This window comes from Triticum urartu, chromosome 2A, assembly GCF_056163025.1.
Source record: "Triticum urartu cultivar PI428250 chromosome 2A, HENAU_Tu73, whole genome shotgun sequence".
NCBI classification, from domain to species: domain Eukaryota; kingdom Viridiplantae; phylum Streptophyta; class Magnoliopsida; order Poales; family Poaceae; genus Triticum; species Triticum urartu.
In genome coordinates, this window is record NC_141874.1 from 767316602 (window position 1) to 767338988 (window position 22387).

At 48.1% G+C, this 22387-nt stretch overlaps 1 long non-coding RNA gene across 2 annotated transcripts; it reads left to right on the forward strand.

The window, feature by feature from the left end:
• The first annotated feature begins 15049 nt into the window (after positions 1–15049).
• On the forward strand, positions 15050–18557 carry LOC147988111 (uncharacterized). Of its 2 annotated transcripts, none has more exons than XR_015615355.1 (4): positions 15050–15620; positions 15801–15898; positions 17209–17266; positions 18228–18557. It is a non-coding gene; the product is annotated as an uncharacterized LOC147988111 (long non-coding RNA). The 2 variants fall into 2 exon arrangements; XR_015615354.1 differs by having other exon boundaries at positions 15801–15892; positions 18228–18556.
• Positions 18558–22387: the final 3830 nt, after the last annotated feature.

Consider the following 22387-nt stretch of genomic DNA (forward strand, 5'->3'; position numbering starts at 1 on the left):
AAAGAGCCAGCACAAGAAGTATCGAGCATGGTGCGATTGTTTTCAGAAAGCCGAGCATAAAAATTTTCAATCATTGTTTCTCTTGGAAGCTCATGATTGGGGCATGAATATAACATTGATTTAAGCCTCCCCCAAGCTTGAGCGATGCTTTCTCCTTCGTGAGGCCAGAAATTATATATATAATTGCGATCACGATGAACAAGATGCATAGGGTAATATTTTTGATGAAATTCCAGTTTCAATCTTCTATAGTTCCATGATCTCGTATCATCACATAGCCTATACCATGTCAATGCGTCTCCCTTCAAAGATAAAGGGAAGACCTTCTTCTTAGCAACATCATCGGGTATACCTGCAAGCTTAAATAATCCACAAACTTCATCCACATATATTAAGTGCTCATCAGGATGCTTTGTTCCATCTCCTGTAAAACGATTAGCTAGCAGTTTTTCCATCATACCCGAAGGAAATTCAAAAGGGATTTCATTATCAATAGGTTCAGTAGGTTGAGGAGCAACTCTTTGCTCTACTGGTCGGGGTGAAGATACCCCGAACAAGCCCCTCAGAGGATTACTTTCCATACTAACAAGTGACAGTAAATTTAAGCACACTATATAAATTTTTCCTTACCAAATTCCACCTACCAAAGACGCTTCACTCCCCGACAACGGCGCCAGAAAAGAGTCTTGATGACCCACAAGTATATGGGATCTATCGTAGTCCTTTCGATAAGTAAGAGTGTCGAACCCAACGAGGAGCAGAAGGAAATGACAAGCGGTTTTCAGCAAGGTATTCTCTGCAAGTACTGAAATAAGTGGTAACAGATAGTTTTGTGATAGGATAAATTGTAACGATCAACAAGTAACAAAAGTAAATAAAGTGCACCAAGGTGGCCCAATCCTTTTGTAGCAAAGGACAAGCCTGGACAAACTCTTATAATAGGAAAAACGCTCCCGAGGACACATGGGAATATCATCAAGCTAGTTTTCATCACGTTCATATGATTCGTGTTCGGTACTTTGATAATTTGATATGTGGGTGGACCGGTGCTGGGTGCTGTTCTTACTAGAACAAGCATCCCACTTATGATTAACCTCTATTGCAAGCATCCGCAACTACAACAAAAGTATTAAGGTAAACCTAACCATAGCATGAAACATGTGGATCCAAATCAGCCCCTTACGAAGCAACACATAAACTAGGGTTTAAGCTTCTGTCACTCTAGCAACCCATCATCTACTTATTACTTCCCAATGCCTTCCTCTAGGCCCAAATAATGGTGAAGTGTTATGTAGTCGACGTTCACATAACACCACTAGAGGCTAGACAACATACATCTCATCAAAATACTAAACGAATACCAAATTCACATGACTACTAATAGCAAGACTTCTTCCTTGTCCTCAGGAACAAACGTAACTACTCACAAAGCAAATTCATGTTCATAATCAGAGGGGTAATAATATGCATATAGGATCTGAACATATGATCTTCCACCAAATAAACCAACTAGCATCAACTACAAGGAGTAATTAACACTACTAGCAACCTACTAATACCAATCCCAGACTTAGAGACAAGAATTGGATACAAGACATGAACTAGGGTTTTGAGAGGAGATGGTGCTGGTGAAGATGTTGATGGAGATTGCCCTCTCCCGATGAGAGGAGCGTTGGTGATGATGATGGCGATGATTTCCCCCTCCCGGAGGGAAGTGTCCCCAGCAGAACAGCTCTGCCGGAGCCCTAGATTGGTTCTGCCAAGGTTCCGCCTCGTTGCAGCGGAGTTTTGTCCCGAAAGGTTGCCTTTGGCTTTTTTCTCGACGAAAGACTTCATATAGCAGAAGATGGTCATCGGAGAGCCACCAGGGGGCCCACGAGGTAGGGGGCGCACTAGGGGGGGCGCGCCCCCCACCCTCGTGGATAGGGTGTGGGCCCCCTAGCCTTCATCTTTGGCGAGGATTTTTCATTATTTATTATAAGATATTCCGTGGAGTTTCAGGACTTTTGGAGTTGTGCAGAATAGGTCTCTAATATTTGCTCCTTTTCCAGCCCAGAATTCCAGCTGCCGGCATTCTCCCTCCTTATGTAAACCTTGTAAAATAAGAGAGAATAGCCATAAGTATTGTGACATGATGTGAAGTATCAGCCCATAATGCAATAAATATCGATATAAAAGCATGATGCGAAATGGACGTATCATGCCGTTCTCCGGTACTATGGAGAGAGCAACAGATTTGTTGGAAATCATACATACAGATGTATGTGGTTCGATGAATGTTGAGGCTCGTGGCAGATATCGTTATTTTCTCACCTTCACAGATGATTTAAGCAGATATGGGTATATCTACTTCATGAAGCATAAGTCTGAAACGTTTGAAAAGTTCAAAGAATTTCAGAGTGAAGTTGAAAATCATCATAACAAGAAAATAAAGTTTCTACGATCTGATCATGGAGGAGAATATTTGAGTTCGAGTTTGGTCTACATTTGAAACAATGCAGAATAGTTTCGCAACTCACGCCACCCGGAACACCACAGCGTAATGGTGTGTCCAAACGTCGTAATCATACTTTACTAGATATGGTGCGATCTATGATGTCTCTTACTGATTTGCCGCTATCGTTTTGGGGTTATGCTTTAGAGACGGCTGCATTCACGTTAAATAGGGCACCATCGAAATCCGTTGAGACGACGCCTTATGAACTATTGTTTGGCAAGAAACCAAAGTTGTCGTTTCTTAAAGTTTGGGGATGCGATGCTTATGTGAAAAAGCTTCAACCTGATAAGCTCGAACCCAAATCGGAGAAATGTGTATTCAGAGGATACCCAAAGAAGACTGTTGGGTACACCTTCTATCACAGATCCGAAGGCAAGACATTCGTTGCTAAGAATGGATCCTTTCTAGAGAAGGAGTTTCTCTCGAAAGAAGTGAGTGGGAGGAAAGTAGAACTTGATGAGGTAATTGTACCTGCTCCCCTATTGGAAAGTAGCTCATCACAGAAATCTGTTCCTGTGACACCTACAGTAATTAGTGGGGAAGTTAATGATGATGATCATGGAACTTCAGATCAAGTTGTTACTGAACCTCGTAGATCAACCAGAGTAAGATCCGCACCAGAGTGGTACGGCAATCCTGTTCTGGAAGTCATGTTACTAGACCATGATGAACCTACAAACAATGAAGAAGCGATGGTGAGCCCAGATTCCGCAAAATGGCTTGAGGCCATGAAATCTGAGATGGGATCCATGTATGAGAACAAAGTGTGGACTTTGGTTGACTTGCCCGATGACCGGCAAGCAATTGAGAATAAATGGATCTTCAAGAAGAAGACTGACGCTGACGGTAATGTTACTGTCTACAAAGCTCGACTTGTTGCAAAAGGTTTTCGACAAGTTCAAGGGATTGACTATGATGAGACCTTCTCACCCGTAGCGATGCTTAAGTCTGTCCGAATCATGTTAGCAATTGCCGCATTTTATGATTATGAAATATGGCAGATGGATGTCAAAACTGCATTCCTGAATGGATTTCTGGAGGAAGAGTTGTATATGATGCAACCGGAAGGTTTTGTCGATCCAAAGGGAGCTAACAAAGTGTGCAAGCTCCAGCGATCCATTTATGGACTGGTGCAAGCCTCTCGGAGTTGGAATAAACGCTTTGATAGTGTGATCAAAGCATTTGGTTTTATACAGACTTTTGGAGAAGCCTGTATTTACAAGAAAGTGAGTGGGAGCTCTGTAGCATTTCTGATATTATATGTGGATGACATATTACTGATTGGAAATGATATAGAATTTCTGGATAGCATAAAGGGATACTTGAATAAGAGTTTTTCAATGAAAGACCTCGGTGAAGCTGCTTACATATTAGGCATTAAGATCTATAGAGATAGATCAAAACGCTTAATTGGACTTTCACAAAGCACATACCTTGACAAAGTTTTGAAGAAGTTCAAAATGGATCAAGCAAAGAAAGGGTTCTTGCCTGTATTGCAAGGTGTGAAGTTGAGTAAGACTCAATGCCCGACCACTGCAGAAGATAGAGAGAAAATGAAAGATGTTCCCTATGCTTCAGCCATAGGCTCTATCATGTATGCAATGCTGTGTACCAGACCTGATGTGTGCCTTGCTATAAGTCTAGCAGGGAGGTACCAAAGTAATCCAGGAGTGGATCACTGGACATCTGTCAAGAACATCCTGAAATACCTAAAAAGGACTAAGGATATGTTTCTCATTTATGGAGGTGACAAAAAGCTCATCGTAAATGGTTACGTTGATGCAAGCTTTGACACTGATCTGGACGATTCTAAATCGCAAACCGGATACGTGTTTACATTGAATGCTGGAGCTGTCAGTTGGTGCAGTTCTAAACAAAGCATCGTGGCGGGATCTATGTGTGAAGTGGAGTACATTGCTGCTTCAGAAGCAGCAAATGAAGGAGTTTGGATGAAGGAGTTCATATCCGATCTAGGTGTCATACCTAGTGCATCGGGTCCAATGAAAATCTTTTGTGACAATACTGGAGCAATTGCCTTGGCGAAGGAATCCAGATTTCACAAGAGAACCAAGCACATCAAGAGACGCTTCAACTCCATCCGGGATTTAGTCCAGGTGGGAGACATAGAAATTTGCAAGATACATACAGATCTGAAAGTTGCAGACCCGTTGACTAAGCCTCTTCCACGAGCAAAACATGATCAACACCAAGGCTCCATGGGTGTTAAAATCATTACAGTGTCATCTAGATTATTGACTCTAGTGCAAGTGGGAGACTGAAGGAAATATGCCCTAGAGGCAATAATAAAGTTATTATTTATTTCCTTATATCATGATAAATGTTTATTATTCATGCTAGAATTGTATTAACCGGAAACATAATACATGTGTGAATACATAGACAAACAGAGTGTCACTAGTATGCCTCTACTTGACTAGCTCATTGATCAAAGATGGTTATGTTTCCTAACCATAGACATGAGTTGTCATTTGAATAATGGGATCACATCATTAGGAGAATGATGTGATTGACATGACCCATTCCGTTAGCTTAGCACACGATCGTTTAGTATGTTGCTATTGCTTTCTTCATGACTTATACATGTTCCTATGCCTATGAGATTATGCAACTCCAGTTTACTGGAGGAACACTTTGTGTGCTACCAAACGTCACAACGTAACTGGGTGATTATAAAGGTGCTCTACAGGTGTCTCCAAAGGTACTTGTTGGGTTGGCGTATTTCGAGATTAGGATTTGTCACTCCGATTGTCGGAGAGGTATCTCTGGGCCCTCTCGGTAATGCACATCACTTAAGCCTTGCAAGCATTGCAACTAATGAGTTAGTTGCGGGATGATGTATTACGGAACAAGAAAAGATACTTGCCGGTAACGAGATTGAACTAGGTATTGAGATACCGACGATCGAATCTCGGGCAAGTAACATACCGATGACAAAGGGAACAACGTATGTTGTTATGCGGTCTGACCGATAAAGATCTTCGTAGAATATGTGGGAGCCAATATGAGCATCCAGGTTCCACTATTGGTTATTGACCGGAGATGTGTCTCGGTCATGTCTACATAGTTATTGAACCCGTAGGGTCCGCACGCTTAACGTTATGATGATACTTATATTATGAATTTATATGTTTTGATGAACCGAAGGTTGTTCGGAGTCCCGGATGTGATCACGGACATGATGAGGAGTCTCGAAATGGTCGAGACATGAAGATTGATATATTGGAAGCTTATGTTTGGATATCGGAAGTGTTCCGGGTGAAATCGGGATTTTACCGGAGTACCGGGAGGTTACCGGAACCCCCGGGGGACTTAATGGGCCTTAGTGGGCCTTGGTGGAAGAGAGGAGAGGCGACTAGGGCTGGGCCGCGCGCCCCTCCCCCCTAGTCCGAATAGGACAAGGAGAGGGGGGCAGCGCCCCCCCTTCCTTCTTCTCCTCCACCTCTTTCCCCCTCCCAAGTCCTAATCCAACTAGGGAAGGGGGGGAGTCCTACTCCCGGTGGGAGTGGGACTCCTCCTGGCGCGCCCTCTCCCCTGGCCGGCCGCACCCCCCCTTGCTCCTTTATATACGGGGGAAGGAGGCACCCCATAGACACAATAATTGATCTGTTTGATCTTTTAGCCGTGTGCGGTGCCCCCCTCCACCATAGTCCACCTCGATAATACTGTAGCGGTGCTTAGGCGAAGCCCTGCATCGGTAGAACATCAACATCGTCACCATGCCGTCGTGCTGACGAAACTCTCCCTCAACACTCGGCTGGATCGGAGTTCGAGGGACGTCATCGGGCCCCAAATAGGTACCGCTTCTTCGTTGACTACCTCTCTTGCGGCCTCTGTCCCCCATTCTCTGATTTCTTCAGCGACATCATGCACACCTATGGCTTGCGCCTCTTGGATTTTACCCCAAATGTCGTGGCGTGAATGGCTCTCTTCGCGCACCTCTGTGAGGGTTTCGTCGGGGTGCATCCCAACCCGGCGCTCTTCCGCCACTACTTCTCTCCTCGAATCCAACCGGGAGGCGCTATCTCCGGCTGCATTGCCTGGATCCCACGGTCCAAGGGGGCATACCCGAGGGTGCCATGAAGGAGAGGTGGGAAGAATGGCGGAGCCGGTGGTGCTGGATCGAAGAGAAGGACCCGCCGGCGTTCTTTGAGGTTCGCCGGGCGCCGCTGGTTCGCAGAAGTGATTGGGGTGATGTCGACGCCGACGACGAGAAGCTCACGGTTGCCACCACCAGGATCCTTCGGCTTACCGAGGCCGGGCTCAACCTTGAGATGATCGGGGCGGACTTCATCCGCTGCCGAATCACTCCGCTGCATAACAAGGGGAGGCCAGCCTAGCTTTTCACGAACCCCGCAGACAACATGCAGCTTCGCCCTGGCCTCGACCACAACTTCACGATGATGCAGCATGCCCACTTCTGCCAAAGACTCTTCCAGCTCGACATGGGCCGCGACGGCGAGATCGAGCGGACTGGCAAGGCCGGGAGGGCTGCCGCAAAGGCCAGCAAGGTCGTCAGGGGGCCCTTGTTCAAGTTGCCGGCAGGAGTGGTCCCGCTATGCAATAATTCGCGCCGGACCGACATCATTGCCATGATGCCTGACTGCAACACGCACGGCCCAGTCCAAAACTGGGTCGCGCCGGAGGATATCCAGGAGCAGCAGTTTTTTGACACTCTGCACGAGGGGCTCGTCAACGCCGACGCCGAGCGGCTGCTTGTCCAGGACACCTCCCAGGCAGAACTGGACTACATCGCCGCCAGGGCGAGGCGACGCAGCTTGCCGAGGAGGCCGGCAGCGCTGGTGGCGTGGAGGACAGGGTTGCTGCTACCTCTTGAGCACTGCGTTGGTTTTCCCTTGAAGAGGAAAGGGTGATGCAGTAAAGCAGCGTAAGTATTTCCCTTAGTTTTGAGAACCAATGTATCAATCCAGTAGGAGGCCATGCACGAGTCCCTCCCACTTGCACAAACAAACAAGAACCTCGCAACCAACGCGATAAAGGGGTTGTCAATCCCTTCACGGTCTCTTACGAGAGTGAGATCTGATAGAGATGATAGATAATATTTTTGGTATTTTTGTATGATAAAGATGCAAAGTAAATAAAGCAAAGTAAATGGAAAAGAAAATAGCAAAGTATTGGAAGATTAATATGATGTAAAATAGACCCGGGGGCCATAGGTTTCACTAGTGGCTTCTCTCAAGATAGCATAAGTATTTGCGATGGGTGAACGAATTACTATCGAGCAATTGATAGAATTGAGCATAGTTATGAGAATATCTAGGTATGATCATGTATATAGGCATCACGTCCGAAACAAGTAGACCGAAATGATTCTGTATCTACTACTATTACTCCACACATCGACCGCTATCCAGCATGCATCTAGAGTATTAAGTTCATGAAGAACAGAGTAATGCATTAAGAAAGATGACATGATGTAGAGGGATAAACTCATGCAATATGATATAAACCCCATCTTTTTATCCTCGATGGCAACAATACAATACGTGCCTTGCTGCCCCTACTGTCACTGGGAAAGGACACCGCAAGATTGAACCCAAAGCTAAGCACTTCTCCCATTGCAAGAATGATCAATCTAGTTGGCCAAACCAAATGGATAATTCAAAGAGACTTCCAAAGATAACCAATCATACATAAAAGAATTCAGATTTGACTCAAATATTGTTCATAGATAATCTTGATCATAAACCCACAATTCATCGGATCTCGACAAACACACCGCAAAAGAAGATTACATCGAATAGATCTCCACAAGAGAGGGGGAGAACATTGTATTGAGATCCAAAAAGAGAGAAGAAGCCATCTAGCTAATAACTATGGACCCGAAGGTCTGAGGTAAACTACTCACACTTCATCGGAGAGGCCTTGGAGATGATGTAGAGGCCCTCCGTGATCAATGCCCCTTCCGGCGGAGCTCCGGAACAGGCCCCAAGATGGGATCTCGTCGCTACAGAAAGTTGCGGCGGTGGAATTAGGTTTTTGGCTCCGTATCTGGTAGTTTGGGGGTACATTGGTATATATAGGAGGAAGGAGTACGTTGGTGGAGCAACAGGGGGCCCACGAGGGTGGAGGGCGCGCCTGGGGGGTAGGCGCGCCCCCCTACCTCGTGCCCTCCTCCTTTGTTTCTTGACGTAGGGTCCAAGTCCTCTGGATCACGTTCGTTCAGAAAATCACGTTCCTGAAGGTTTCATTCCGTTTGGACTCCGTTTGATATTCTTTTTCTGTGAAACTCTGAAATAGGCAAAAAACAACAATTTTGGGCTGGGCGTCCGGTTAATAGGTTAGTCCCAAAAGTAATATAAAAGTGTATAATAAAGCCCAATAATGTCCAAAACAGAATATAATATAGCATGAAGCAATCAAAAATTATAGATACGTTGGAGACGTATCAGTTGCAGCGGAGGCGGAGGAGAGGGAGCTCGCCCAGTGGGCGGAGGCTGCCAGGGAGGCCAGCAACGTCGACACCGGGGCCCCTCTTGTTGAGGACGTGGTCGGCGAATCATCGGAGGAGGAGGCTAAGGCTGCAGGCCCGACACCTGCTACGGGGAGAGGGCGAGTCTTGCGGTGGGCCAGCTCCGGCGAGCCGGTCCAGCCCTGCCAGGCTGGACAGCCACAGCTGACCCTGGGGGAGCCCGGGTGCCACACGAGGGCTGCGGCGGTGAAGAAACTGGTGAAGGCCGCGGTGAAGAAGAAGAAGACAGCTGCCCCTTCTTCGTCCAGGCGTGTCCAGAGCCCGCCTTCTTCACCCACTCTGGCGGATGCCGATTTGGATGCCGACGCGGGGGTTACTTTTGACTATGGGTCCTTTAGCCCGAGGAGAAAAAGGAAAGCAGCAGAGGAGGAGGAGGTGGACGATGAGTAAGTACTCTGTTCCTTACTGCCATCTCCGTTCCCCTGAATCGTGCCACTTATCTTGATCTATCTTTGTCTTTGCAGGGACGCGGAGATGTTGGACCAAAGGGTGAAGAGGGCCAAGGCCTCGGCGGGTGGTCAGCCCCCGGCGGGTGCTTCAAGGGCGCCATTGGTAGTATTGAGCAGCCCGGACAGCAGCCCCCGGCACAGCCCCCAGCGTAAGTTCATCACCCTCCACTTGTCGGGTACATAGGAGGGGAGCGGCAGCAGGAGGAGCCGTAGAGGGCTACTCCCAACACGCCGCCCCCATCGACCACGCCGCCCCGAGGGGCGTCCCCGACAAGGGCGCCAAGTACCGAGCCCACGCACATGGAGGAGGAGGAGGAGGAGAACTTGGGCGCTGGTGAATTTGCCTCAGCGCCAAATGTTGGCAGGGAGGGGACTTCTGCTTCCCAGCCAGGCACTGGTGAGTCGTCCGTCCTCTGTCCCTGTTCTTCTCTTGTTCTTTTTCTTTGCTTCACCGCCTCCCTTGTTGCCCAGATCCTCCCTTAGTAGACATGGAGGATGTGGACACTGTCATCGGGAATATCGTCGAGGAGGCCGCGGTGGAGGCCGACAAGATTGCCGCCGAGGAGGCCGCCAAGGATGCTGCCGAGGACGCCGCCAAGGGGCCTGCCGGGGCGACTGGAGAGGCTACTGCCGAAGAGGCCAGTGGGGGGCCTGCCGGGGAGGCCGGCAAAGCCACTGCCGAGGAGGAGGTGGTCGATGACCAGCCTTCCTCCTCCGCAACCTCTGGCTCTGGCAGGTATCTGAAGGTGGGCGACGACCTTTTCGTCCATCTTCCAGGGGCATCAAGTTCCAGGGCGCCTGCCGAGGGGGAGGTCTTCGACGAGGAGGTGCTCGCCGCCACCGGGCTCGAGGTTGTTAATGAACCGAGCACCGGCGGCGGCGGCTCCCAGGAAGAGCGGCTTCTCCACGCCATGGGGGCCAATTTCCGGAAGCTCCAAGCGCTCCACCGCGCCCGTCTGGACAAGGCCAAGTCCAGGATGGCAACGGTGGACAAGGCGGAGGTGGACTTCAAGGCGCGCATTGCTGAGACGCAGACTTGGTTCCGCCAAACCCGCGAGGAGCTGAAGGCCTTCCAGGATGAGCTGGCCAAGCGCAACATGGAGCTCATCATGAAGCTGGCCGATGTCAGGAAGGCCCAGGAGGCGGCGGCGAACTCGGCCACCGCAGCCGGGGCCGCTCGGATTCAGCACCAGGCCGTGCTGGACTCCCAGGAGGAGGATCTTGCCGCGCGCGAGGAGAAACTTGCCGCAACGCTCCGCGGCAAGGATGAGGAGCTCGAGACCCTTGTCGTGCAACGGACTCAAGAGCTGGAGCAGAGGCACAAAGAGGCACTCGATGCCCAGGCTCTGGTTCATGCCGGCAAGATGAAGGAGATGGAGGTGGAACGGGATGGGCTAAATGAGCAGGTCCTGAAGCTGTCCCGGGAGAAGAACACGCTCAACAGCGCCTTTACGGAGGCGCAGGGAGCGGCCATCAACAAGGTCGGGGAGCTCTCTGAGGCCAAGAATTCCATCGAAGACCTCAGGCTGAAGCTGGAGGGCCTCGAGAAGATGAGAGCAAGGCCCGGGAAGAGACCCTGACCAAGGACCTGGAGAAGGAGAAGCAGCTGCGGAAGAAAGAGGCCGCCACCCACAAGGATTTTGTGGAGGGTGAGAACCGCTGGATCAGCCGTCTCGAGGATATCGCCGGCAGGGTTACCATGCAGCTGGCTACCATGGGGATGCCAAATCTGAGGTATGCCCCAGAGCGCAGCTGGACCGTCAATGCCAAGCTGACCCAGTTCTTCGAGGGTGTCCTGGGGGCCCTGGCTTATCTTCACTCCAGCAGGACGGCCATGCTGGCCGACGAGGCCCGGCGGCTTTGCTGGGGGCCATGTCCAAGGTCCTCACCAAGGTGGCGTACTAGAACCCGCCTCGACTTCGAAGCCGCGATGGAGAGCTTGCCGGAGGGTACTGACCCCACAGTGCTCAAGGAGCGTATCAAGCCCATCATCAGCAGCATTGACGAAATCAAGAGGGTGGAGGGCCAACGCCGGAACTAGGCACCCCGTTTCTCATCATCGCTGCAGGTTCATGACCAAGACAATTTTTATCTTTAGTTAGAACCGCAGCCACAACTGATGTAATATAACTCTGCAGTACTCTCGACATGATGCATGTTATTTCCTTGTTTGATCTCTTCTTTGTATGTCCACCCTACTTAATTTGGGTAGGCCGTCCGGTGCGTAAACCCATGTCGCGGCGCTTCGAGGACAGATCCCCAATGGCTAGCTGGGCGTGCTTGCTGCCGGACAAACCACCTTACCACTTTCTGCACGGCCACTCGAACTGTCGAGTTTGACTCGAGTCAGAGTCGAGAGTGTTGCTGATTACGGAAGGTTACCTTTCCATTCTCAACGTGGCCCATTAAACTGTTGAGCGGACTCGAAACAGGGTAAGGACATTGCCGATAGTGGGAAGGCCCCATTGCGTGCAGGCTTTCCATACAAGTAATGAGATCTCCGAGGGGAATAACCTTACATAAAAGAAAGATGATACCCAGGGTTCAGCGTGACTTAGCTTTTTGTTGCCGCACCGACACCGTTCTCTTGGCCGCCTTCTTCTTAGGAGCCACGGCGACGAGGAACTATCAAACCAGCTGCTAAAGCCGATTCTCACAACTGCGCAGCCCCCTACCTGGCGCGCCAAAGATGTCGGGGAAACGACACCTATGGGATCACAAGAATCCCTACTACGGTTGGCGGGGCGTGAGGTTGAGCGAAGAGCGGATTTAGCAGAAAGCACGCGGTTCGTTTACCCAGGTTCGGGCCGCAAGGATGCGTAAAACCCTAGTCCTGCTTTGGTGGATGTATTGAGTGTTCGTGTTCTTGAGCTAGCTATGGGGTGTAACGTGCCCAGAAAAGTCGAATCCCTCTCCTGGTCGCCTCGGGCCTCCTTTTATAGGAAAACGGGGTTGCCACAATGGCACACAGGAGGTGGAAAGGTCTACAGTATCACGAGGTTATCCCTCGTATTACAGGACAAGATGCATTTAATGCATCGCTTAGGTGTCCCCTAGCTTTATCGGAGACGGGTACAGGGCCCGTCCCGTCCGTTGCCGCTTTGCCTGGCTTTGACACGCGCCCAGGCCAGCTGTGCGTGTGGCGTCATGTAGGCAGGCAGGCAGCTGAGGTGGCGCTGTGGTGGAGCCTTCACGAAGATTTGCATGCCACCACGCAGGTGCTTGCTGAGTTGGCGTAGAAGCCGCCCGTCGCCACGTAGGTGCATGCCCAACTGGTTTGAGCTAGCTGCTGCTTGGGGACGGTTGGTGGAATCTTGGTCGACGCGGGCCTGGCTGTTGCCCTGCTGATGCCTTCGGCAGGGGCCTTGCCGGGAGCCCGGCAAGGGCCTTGCCGCGGCGTTGTCGTCGTCCCCGGCAAGGCGCTTGCCGGGGGTCTTGTGGATCTCCCTGGCTGGAATCCCGCCAAGGGTTGTCGTCTTCTGGTCGTCATCTGATCTTGTGTGTTAATGATCTTGACGAAGATCTGCACGCCATCAAGGGAGGTGCCTCCCGAATCTTTGCCTCAATGTGGTTGACCACGTCAGAGGCCGTGGGCTCAAGGGTGGCTCGTTCCGATGGCGTTTGGACGAGCTGCCCCGGCAAAGCCCTTGCCGGGGCCACTGAGGCCGCCCCGGCAAGGGCCTTGCCAGGGGAACCTGTTTTGTCCCTTTATTCCTTGGTCTTGGCGTCACCTTTGACCATCTGGTGCTCCGGCTCCCTCCTTTTGCCCTGCCTAGTGTGGCCGTGGGGCGTGGCTCTGACTGCCCGTGCACAAGTAAAGGGGTACAAAGGTGTGCCCCTACTTTTGTACACCGACACCTTCTCTCGAATTGTACAGTAACTCATCACAGAAAAACCGTTCTCATGATGTCTACACCAACTAGAGAGGAAGCTGATGATAATGATCATGAAACTTTAGATCAAGTTACTACCAAACCTCGTAGGTTAACCAGAGTATGTTCCGCACCAGAGTAGTACGGTAATCCTGTTCTGGAAGTCATATTACTAGACCATGACGAACCTACGAACTATGAGGGAGCGATGATGAGCCTAGATTCCGCAAAATGGCTTAAGGCCATGAAATCTGAGATGCACTACAGGAAACAGGCAATTTGCCGTCTGTGGATCACAGACGGCAAAGACCTAATTCCAAAGTCAGACGGCAAAGATAAGTCGGCAAAGAATACTTTGCCGTCTGCTATTTGTCGAGGTGACGGCAAAGAGTTTGCCGTCAGTCAATAGGGTTTGCCGTCAGCGGACTAGCCAGATGGCAAAAAAATCTGACGGACGGCGTCAAGTACTTTGCCGTCAGCTAGTCTATGTCTTTGCCGTCATCCTCATATACCCAGACGGCAAACCTAATATTTTTATTAAAAAAAATGAAACAACAGTACAGGTGCAGGGGCTGTAGATGGCCGAAGGCGTAGGGAAAATCTTTCACAACGATGACAAAAGAATGGATTTTTACATGACACAAGTACTCTACTTACATAGTACTATATATCCATCATCACATCATTTACACGATATAATGTTCTCCATTTACAAGACGAGCGGACGAACGAAACATCACAAAAAAAACTATAACAAAATGGATGAACTGGCCCTTGCCAGCGTAGATCCGAGAGCGGGCCTCGAGCTCGAGGAGGCGAACGGTAGTCTTCGGGAGGATTTGACCATGGCGCCATGGAGCCCTGGATTGGGAGGAGGTGTGGGGTCACGAACAGGGAGGAGGAGGATCCCTCTGCTGCCTCCGGCTTAGGCAGCGGCGAGGCAGGGTCGACGAGGCGGGAGGTTGTGCTGCAAAGGAGCTCCGGCGAGCTGTTGACAAAGCAACGGCGCCGCCGTGTTGAAGGGCGGCGGCGCGGTTGACGAGCAGGGGAGGAGCCATGGGGTCGCGGGCGAGGAGGAGGATCCCGCGCCGGCGAGGCGGGGTCGACCAGCGGCGGTCGACGAGCAGGGAAGGAGGAGGAGGCGCCGGGTCGCGGGCGGGGAGGAGGAGGAGGAGGACCCAGCGGCGGCCTCCGGCTCAGGCGACGGCGAGGTGGGGTCGAGCGGCGGGGGCTGACAAGCAGGGGAGGAGGAGGAGGATCCCGCGCCATCCTTGGCTCAGGCGACGGCGAGGCGGGATCGACCGCGGCGGTTGACGAGCAGTGGACGAGGAGGAGGCTTGGACCGGGCGTGGGGTGTGCGGCAGAGAAGAAGGGGATCGAGACAGAGATGGGGTCGGCGTGGGAGAGATCATGGTGGGCCTTGGGGATAAGATAGAAAGTGATGGGATAGGTGGGTGGGGCGCGCGTGGTGAGAGATACGGGCGGGTGCGGGCGGTGCAGATCACGCCATGTCATCGATCCGTGGGATCGATCCGTGTGCTGTGTTTTCTCTCACTACACCACAACACTTGATCAGGGGCAATTAAATGCCGGGAGAAATACTAGAACAATGGCAAAACATCTGTCGGGAATCTAGTTACTACCAGGAGAAGTACTTAAGGGGGGAAGAACTGCCGGGAGAAGTTGAGTACCAAGGGCAGCTGCACTGCCGGAAATACTGTCCACGTTTCCAGTCATCAAATCTGCCGGCAGAATTAAACTGCGGCCCACTATCTGCCGGGCTGTCTATGGCGTGAGACCAAAAGTAATTGGGCCCGAACGCGTGGTGGCGCGCGAGAACGCGCGGACTAATTTTTTTTCGCTCAAAAGACCTAGCCGCCAAAAAAAAACCCTACCGCCGCCCCCAACAAGTTCTTCCCCAAATCGAACCCTCCAGAGCCCTCCTCCTCCTCCTCCGCCGCCGCCGCCGCCGCGACCCCTTCTGCCCTCGACCGAGCACTCCACCGCCGACCCCGTCCGCTGACCTGTGCGACCCCCATCCATATCGATGGCGCCGGCGCATCGAGGTCGACCTTGCCTCCCTTCACACGCCTCTGGTGTGCAAGGTCGATGTGGTCCCGCTCCCTTCCGCACTGCCACTAGGACTGCTCGACGGCACCGGTGCGTCAAGGTCGATGTCGCCTTGCTCCCCGCCGCCTCTCCCGCCACCCCGACGACGAGCGCGGTGCCTACTCCCCATTACGCTGGCACAACATGCTGCTCAGATCTGTCATGGCTGAAACGCGATGCAGGTGTGCTTTTCCTTGCCAATTTTGGTAAACTCTCCTTTTCTGCTCGATGAGAACTCACAAGATGTTGCCGCTTTATTTTCTCCTTGCTGCAGATTTTCCCTCCCTTCCACCGAGTTTTTACTTGGCTAAGTATTTCTTATTGCTACTTTATTTATTTATTTAGTTACCAAATTGATGCAGGTGCTATTAGTGGCAGGATTGGAGACTGGCTCTAGCAGCGGTAGGTTTGTTCAGATTTCATAGCGATCATGATTGCAAATGCTATCAGCCAGGTTAATGTACGCCTACTCTCGTATTTAATTTTTATATCTTAATATGCATGGATACATATGCGTACTCTCCTATTTCATTTTTTTATCTCAAATGTAATGTGCTTGTATCCACCCAATTTTAGCGACATGTATATGGGTCTTTTTTTATTCAGATTCAGACATTGCACAACTGAAGACAAGTATTACACCACTTGAGAGCGTTTACTCACTAATGGCAGACTGTATACAACTCTAGAGTGCTGATTTAATAGTGAAAATTGCTCTACAAAACTAACTACTTTTCCTTTCCTGATTTATCGTCTACCGAATTGTTTCATAGCAGTTCAGGGGTGCCCTATCTGAATCTCAACCTGCATGAAACATTACACTGGGTAGAAAATAATTGTAGAAAGGAATGCCATATGTGGTTGGCACTGCCATCAGGCTATCACACTGCACTAAATTGGGCTTTTTGCATAGTGCAGGTCCACTGGACCCGATAATGGAAGCCCTTGCAGGGCCGACACGGCGATGGTTTGATTGTGAAGGGGGGGGGGGGGGGGGGGGGGCTGATTTTCTTAGTTGTAGCCTAAATAATCTGTACATTTCCTATGAACCATGCCTTGATGATCGAGCCGCCTCTGTAATCTTGCATCGTGTTCAGCCCTCACTTTTTTTTGGATAAATGTTCAGTCCTCACTTGATCAAGTATACTGATAAGTTAGTTAATTTTCTGAAGTTTCTATAACTTTTGTATTTAGCCTTCTGTTTCATCAGGGGCAAACAAGTGCTATTTTGTCTGAGTTTTACTTTCCCATATTGTAGAGTGCTTGCTTGTAAGACTGTAGAGTGCTTGATTGTAGACTACACAGTTTACAGCGATTTTCTCAAAACAAATAAATATAAGGATTACATGGATTCATATTGGCTATACACACTGGTACGATTAGACAGAGTTAACTTAAAATATAGCTGTAGTAAAAACACGTGTTGAATTGTCATAACTATGGCATTAGGTTTCTCAAAGCCGGAGTACAATTTTTAGCACCCTACTGAGAGGCTAATGTAGATCTCAGTGTTGGCGATAGAAATATACCTCTTAGTAGGACAGATATAGATGGAACACTCGTTCCTACAATTCAGAAACCAAAGTGTGTGCTTTTCCTTCCATTTTTCATTTACATGCTTATCTACTTGACATCGAATGTGCCAACTACAATGTGCCATAAATTTTCAAATATAAATGAAGATTCATTGTTATCGTTTAAAAGATGGAGCAGAGCAAGGCCACTAATATTGCGTTGATTGCATAAAAAACTTTGCTTTTATGTGTGCAGTTGGAAGTGGACAAGTCCATGGCAAAAGCTGGAATACGACCACACGCAAGCTGAGGAGGTAATACTCATGTTTCTCTTGGCTATGAGGTCTAAGTGGGTCATTCTTTTTCTTGATTGATGTCTCTTTTTGCATCTACTGTTCTATGTTCTCCAATGATGTTTCTTTTTACTATTCGCAATCACATTTCACACACTCACCACAATAGCAAATCAATTTGTACAAAGCCTTGGTTTCATTTTCTAGGCTAATTCAACTTGTCGTGCGATATGCAGGAAAGCGAACCAATAAAAAAGCTGTTTATTCAACCAATTGTTCGTAGTATTTAAATGGATTTGTAAATCTGGGCGCTTGTCCACTAATAAGATACCATTTTATGTGTCCCTCATTTATAACTAGTGCATAATCTGCTTACTTAGGGCCTGTTCGGTAACCCACCACAGCCACGACATCCTCAACTCCTATTTAACTATGTACAGAGAGCATACAGAGAACAAAAGCCTCACATTTAGCATACGTTTGCAAATTAAAAAGGCACATACATCTCAGTGTGAGCAGCCATGCCTTGCCATCAGTGTGAGCAGCCGAAGCCATGCGAATTTTTTATTTAAATACTATGTGCACTTACATGCCACTGATAAAAAAAAGCTTTCACTAGTAAGTTGTAACCTGACATTCAGTCAGTTTATATTACACAAAGATAATCATACTGTTTTTTCCTTGGAATCTTGCCTATATTCACTAGGTATTACTTTGTCTACTTAGAAGTAAGCTCTCGGTATGTTCGGTGCAAATCAATTGTGTGCAGATTCCTGGTTTGCCATATTTGACCATGGATGATTTTTGTATGTGCAGATTCCTGATTGATCTAATTATGTAATATTACTTGCTGTGATGATGAAGTGCAGCACATCTAGAAGAGTTTTATTTATGAGTTGAAGTGCAACACGTCAAAAACCTTTCATGTGTTGATTTAAAATCTGAAACAAGAGCTCCATTTTGAGTTTCCGATATGTTGCAGGTTTCCTAAAGGTACACAAGTTGACGGAGGTTTGAAGATCTTCAAGCTGTTGAAGATTTGGAAGACCTACAATTAAGTTGGAATGATAATGTCACATGCCTTATCTGTTGCACCTGGAGTCTTTCTCTGCGCATTTTGGTTGTGTGGCACATTTAGAAATATATGTACTCCTTTTGTAGCACTATTTCATTTTGGTTGTGGCACCTCTAGAAACATGTATGTACCTCTCCTTTGTGGCACAACCTCTGTATATATGGTCGTTATGTTTATTGTATTAAGTTTAAGGTTTTTGTTACTTTGATGGATGAAGTGTATGTGCAAATTGTGTGATATGTCATGATTGCCTCAACATAATGAATGGATATTACAGTAGGGATGCCTACAATCGTTTGCTAGTGAAATAATTGTCGGGTAAACATGCTTGTGCAGGCAGCTGAACTGCCGGTAATTGATGTTTCATGTGCCTTGACCAATCTGCCGGGAGAAAATAGACTGCCGGCAAATGGATGGCCAAGGGCAAAAAAACTGCCGGAAAAAATTATCTGCCGGGAGAAGTAATCCCCGGCAGCCGTTCTCGTGGCAGTTCTATCTGCCGGGAGAAACACTATCCCGGCAGTTTATCTGCCGTCTAAAGTGCCTTCTTCCGGCAGTTTTTCTGTCCTTACATCAGTGTTGTGGTGTAGTGTCTTTGCCGTCTGCGATTTTTTTTATAGACGGCAAAGAGCTTTCTTTGCCGTCTGTAAAAAAATCACAGACGGCGAAGACTTTTTGCCGTCTGTAAAAAAAATTGCAGACGGCAAAAAATCTTTGCCGTCTGTGATTTCTTTTACAGACGGCAAAGATCTTTGCCGTCTGTGATTTTTCTAAAGACGGCAAAGCATGGATTTTCCATCAGTTGTTTTTGCCGTCAGCCGCTGTCGGCAAAATTAGTCTTTGCCGTCTGGCCCGACGAAATGCTGACGGCAAAGAACAGTACTGACGGCAAATCTCCCGTTTCCGTAATGACAGGATCCATGTATGAGAACAAAGTATGGACTTTGGTTGACTTGCCCGATGATCTGCAAGTCCTAGAGAATAAATGGATCTTCAAGAGGAAGACAGAAGCTGATGGTAGTGTTACTATCTACAAAGCTCGACTTGTCGCAAAAGGTTTTCGACAAGTTCAAGGTGTTGACTATGATGAGATTTTCTCACTCGTAGCGGTGCTTAAATCTGTCTTAATCATGTTAGCGTTGCCACATTTTATGAAATCTGGCAAACGGATGTCAAAACTGCATTCCTTAATGGATTTCTTAAAGAAGAATTGTATATGATGCAACCAGAAGGTTTTGTTGATCCTAAAGGTGCTAACAAAGTGTGCAAGCTCTAGCGATCCATCTATGGGCTGGTGCAAACATCTCGGAGTTGGAATATACGCTTTGATGAGGTGATCAAAGCATATGATTTTATATAGACTTATGGTGAAGCCTGTATTTACAAGAAAGTGAGTGGGAGCTCTGTAGAATTTCTGATATTATATGTGGATGACATATTGTTGATTGGAAATGATATAGAATTTTTGGATAGCATAAAAGGATACTTGAATAAGAATTTTTCAATAAAAGACCTCGGTAAAGCTACGTATGTGTTGGGCATCAAGATCTATGGAGATAGATCGAGACGCTTAATAGGACTTTCACAAAGCACACACCTTGACAAGATTTTGAAGGAGTTCAAAATGGATCAATCAAAGAAGGAATTCTAGTCTGTATTCTAAGGTGTGAAGTTGAGTAAAGACTCAAAACCCGACCACGGCAGAAGATAGAGAGAGAATGAAAGTCATTCCCTATGCCTCAGCCATAGGTTCTATAAAGTATGCCATGTTGTGTGCCAGACCTATTGTATACCTTGTCATGAGTTTGGCAAGGGGGTACAATAGTGATCTAGGAGTAGATCACTGGACAAGCGGTCAAAATTATCCTTAGGTACCTAAAGAGGACTAAGGAAATGTTTCTCGATTATGGAGGTGATAAAGAGTTCATCGTAAAGGGTTACGTCGATGCAAGCTTTTACACCGATCTAGATACGTATTGAAAGTGGGAGTAATTAGCTAGAGTAGCTCCATGCAGAGCATTGTAGACATAGAAATTTGCAAAATACATATGGATCTGAATGTGACATACCCGTTGACTAAACTTCTCTCACAAGCAAAACATGATAAACCTTAGTACTCTTTGGGTGTTAATCACGTAGCGATGTGAACTAGATTATTGACTCTAGTAAACCCTTTGGGTGTTGGTCACATGGCGATCTGAACTATATAGGTGTTAATCACATAAAGATGTGAACTATTGGTGTTAAATCAGATGACGATGTGAACTCGATTATTGACTCTAGTGCAAGTGGGAGACTGAAGGAAATATGCCCTAGAGGCAATAATAAAGTTTTATTTTATATTTCCTTATATCATGATAAATGTTTATTATTCATGCTAGAATTTTATTAACCGAAAACTTGATACATGTGTGGATACATAGACAAAACACCGTGTCCCTAGTAAGCCTCTACTAGACTAGCTCGTTAATCAAAGATCGTTAAGTTTCCTAACCATAGACATGTGTTGTCAATTGATGAACAGGATCACATCATTAGCAGAATGATGTGATGGACAAGACCCATCAGTTAGCCTAGCATATTGATCGTTCAGTTTTATTGCTATTGCTTTCTTCATGTCAAATACATATTCCTTCAACTATGACATTATGCAACTCCCGGATACCGGAGGAATACCTTGTGTGCTACCAAACGTCACAACGTAACTGGGTGGTTATAAATATGCTCTACAGGTATCTCCGAAGGTTTTTGTTGGGTTGGCATAGATCAACATTAGGATTTGTCACTCCGAGTTTCCAAGAAGTATCTCTGGGCCCTCTCGGTAATGCACATCATAATAAGCCTTGCAAGCAATGTGACTAATGAGTTAGTTACGGGATGATGTATTACAGAACGAGTAAAGAGACTTTCCGGTAACGAGATTGAACTAGGTATGAAGATACCGACGATCGAATCTCGGGCAAGTAACATACCGATGACAAAGGGAATAACGTATGTTGTCATTACAGTACTACCGATAAAGATCTTCGTAGAATATGTGTGAACCAATATGAGCATCCAGGTTCCGCTATTGGCTATTGACCGGAGAGGTGTCACGGTCATGTCTACATAGTTCTGCAACCCGTAGGGTCTGCACGCTTAACGTTTGATGACGATTTTGTATTATATGAGTTATGCGATTTGGTGACCTAATGTTGTTCGGAGTCCGAGTTGAGATCACGGACATGACGAGGAGTCTCAAAATGGTCGAGAGGTAAAGATTGATATATAGGACGATGGCATTCAGACACCGGAAGTGTTTCGGGATGCACCGGGTACTTATCGGGTCACCGAAAGGTGTTTCGGGCACCCCCGGCAAAAGATACGGGCCTTATGGGCCAAGAGGGGAAACACACCAGCCACAAAGGGGCTGGTGCACCCCCCCCCCCCCCCCATATGGGCTGGCCAAATTGGAGTAGAAAAGGGGAAGGAGGAAAGGAAAAAAGGGAATAGGATTCCCCCTTCCCCTTTTCCCTTCCTACTCCGAATAGGAATAGGAAAGGGGGAGGCCGAATTGGAAGGCGCCCAAGTAGGGTTCCTCCTACTTGGGGCGCCCGCTTGGCTGCCTCTCCTCCCCTCCAACCTATATATATGAGGGGGGGGGGCACCGCTAGAACACACAACAAACATTGTTAGCCGTGTGCGGCGCCCCTCTCCACAGTTTACGCCTCCGGTCATATTCATGTAGTGCTTAGGCGAAGCCCTGCGCAGATTACTTCACCATCACCGTCACCACGCCGTCGTGCTGACGGAACTCTCCCTCGACACTTTGCTGGATCAAGAGTTCGAGGGACGTCATCGAGCTGAACGTGTGCAGAACTCGGAGGTGTCGTATGTTCGGTGCTTGATCGGTTGAAACGTGAAGAAGTTCGACTACATCAACCGCGTTGTCAAATGCTTCCACTTTTGGTCTACGAGGGTACGTGGACACATTCTCCCCCTCTCGTTGCTATGCATCTCCTAGATAGATCTTGCGTGAGCGTAGGAATTTTTTTGAAATTGCATGCTATGTTCCCCAACAGTTTCCT